The sequence below is a fragment of the Onthophagus taurus genome, chromosome 1 (genome assembly GCF_036711975.1).
Source record: "Onthophagus taurus isolate NC chromosome 1, IU_Otau_3.0, whole genome shotgun sequence".
NCBI lineage: Eukaryota > Metazoa > Arthropoda > Insecta > Coleoptera > Scarabaeidae > Onthophagus > Onthophagus taurus.
Genome location: NC_091966.1, coordinates 16,049,992 through 16,052,334, shown reverse-complemented (window position 1 = coordinate 16,052,334; position 2,343 = coordinate 16,049,992). Strand labels below are relative to the sequence as shown.

At 32.2% G+C, this 2,343-nt stretch overlaps 1 long non-coding RNA gene across 1 annotated transcript; it reads right to left on the bottom strand.

Annotated features, from left to right (window-relative positions):
• Positions 1-226: 226 nt before the first annotated feature.
• On the bottom strand, positions 227-730 carry LOC139430424 (uncharacterized). Its single transcript, XR_011640925.1, has 2 exons — positions 530-730; positions 227-479 (listed from the first exon to the last, which is right to left on the bottom strand). It is a non-coding gene; the product is annotated as an uncharacterized lncRNA (long non-coding RNA).
• Between the last annotated feature and the right edge of the window lie 1,613 nt (positions 731-2,343).

Sequence of the window (2,343 nt, the reverse complement as noted above, 5' to 3'; positions counted from 1 at the left end):
TCAATTACACACCCCTCCACAATCACCAGATGTCAATCCCATAGAATATACATGGAATGAGATATACTGCAAATTGCGACAACATCCCATAACGAATTTAAACAATTTAAAAACCGGAATAAGGAAGGAGTTGAACAAAATGTGTGCTATATTTTGTGTTTTTGTTTTGTATTTGCACGGAAACTTGATGTATGTAAAATCAGAACGTTCAGTACAGAAATAAATGTACAGTTAGACTTGTTTTTATTTTTTTATCAATTCTTACAAATTCTTACAGATACATTTTTCTTTTTCATTTTTGGTCGAACTTCTAAAATTGAATGTGTATGAAGACTTTATTGAGGAAGCGTATATATAGAGACGTAGAAGTAGAAATAACAGAAATGGATTCAGAAACGTATAAATGCATCAAAATCTAAAAGTCGAATTTTTGCAAGATTGCAATAGTTATTCTTCATATACTTCGTATATCCTAGAAACTAAAAATCTATAAAACTTTATTTTATTCCAAAATAATTTAAAACTTTACTCGCTTTCCCATTTCTTTCCGAGGTTATTAACCCAAAACCTTATTAGTCCATTTCCTCTTCCTATATCCTCTTCATAGCACCATTAAATTTAATAAAGTCATTCCCATAATACAAAAATTCAAGCTGTTATTTTTCGAATAAAAACCACGCGCGACCGTAAAAGAACGTGTGTATCACCTTCAAAGCAGAAAGGCCAAAGAACCCAGCAGCGGTCTCACATCGCTTCCTTTTCCGGTCCGGTCCGGAGGCCGAGTTGTAGTTTTGGAAATTCATGTATAATGCATGAGAGGAGGCCGCGAGAAATGTGCGCGCCGTATATAAATTCTAAGAAGAAGCGACCCCAGATACCCTCCTATCCTATTCAGTAATTGCAGGTAGAATTTTCGAAACGACCCTTTTTGGTATTGGTTGGTTCTTCGTTACGGGCTAATGGCCAATTTAATAGACCTTCACGGGGGTGGATGGGTGGTCCTTAAATACAGATAGGGTCCGGGATCAGGTAGAAATAGTTTTTTGGGTTAGTATACCGAAAAAAGATGGAGGAAATAAATTTGTAAATAATATTATGTTGTGAATTAAAAAGCCAAATTCATGCTGATTAGACATGGTTTGGTGTAAAATAGATATTTTTAACTCTTTGTTTATATTATAACGATAATTATCTATCAAAAAAGGTTAGAAAATTGGTAGTAGAACATTATTAATTTTATAAACGATCTTTTTCTGTCTTGAAAACCCCTACTGCTTTCCGAAAAGCAAATATTATGCTTCTAGGAACCGCTTGTGCTATTTACGTACTCATGTGTTCGTGTGCTATTTGCAATCTTTAAAAATTTTAAAGTGTATTTGTTGGTTAAAATATTTTTTATTAAAAGTAATGTTCTTTAAATAAATTGTTTAATTAAGCTAAATTAAGATAACTAATATTTATAACTTAAATTGATAACATTTTTAAATCTTACAAGCTTAAATCTTTTAAGACTTAAATCGTCTCCTTATTCTTTTTAATGAGAATTTGTGATGCTTTCAGAAAATATCGTAGGCGATCTTAGAACACGCACAGAAAATTGCTCAACATAGTTGGATTACATGAAATAGCCTCACAGTTGTGAAAGTGTGCCATTAAGATAAAGGCATCCTGCTTGAACGTAAATACGGTTCGTCAACAGTACAACTTTATCAATTAAATATTAAATAAACAAACGTAACCTTCAGGCCTATTTATAAACTTACGCCATACACAAAACAGTTCAAAACGAAACATTAACAATTTAAACACCTTGACCAAAAAGAATTTCTAAGCATTAAAAAATCAAAAAAATATAAATTTACTGAAGTATCTTATTTTGATTGTATTATTAACTTTTCCATTCAGTACTTCTTCTTTTGAAGTTGTAACCAGATTTTTTTCTTTACCTCTTTTAATCACCACCGGCTTATGGGCTCGTTGAAAAGAGTGAAAGTTTATAGCGGCTCAGTGACGCGGCCCTGAGAATTTTTAAAGTTCAGTGCCCCCGCTCGTTCTCTATTTTTACCGTTGCCTGAAGCCACGCATTTCACCTACCCAAAAGTGTCAATTTAGCAGAATTTCAAAGAAACCATTTCGGCGCCATCAAAAGATTAATCCAAACTAAAATATTAAGAAAGTATCGTTCTACTTTATAATCCCACACCAAATTAAATTAAAATTATATTGTTTTATAACAACTACTTTTATTTATACATCAAAATAATAAAGCGGTCCGTTTCTATTCGTAACGATGTGTTAGTTAGACATTAGCCATAGTTTGAATTGAAATCCATTAAATACAAT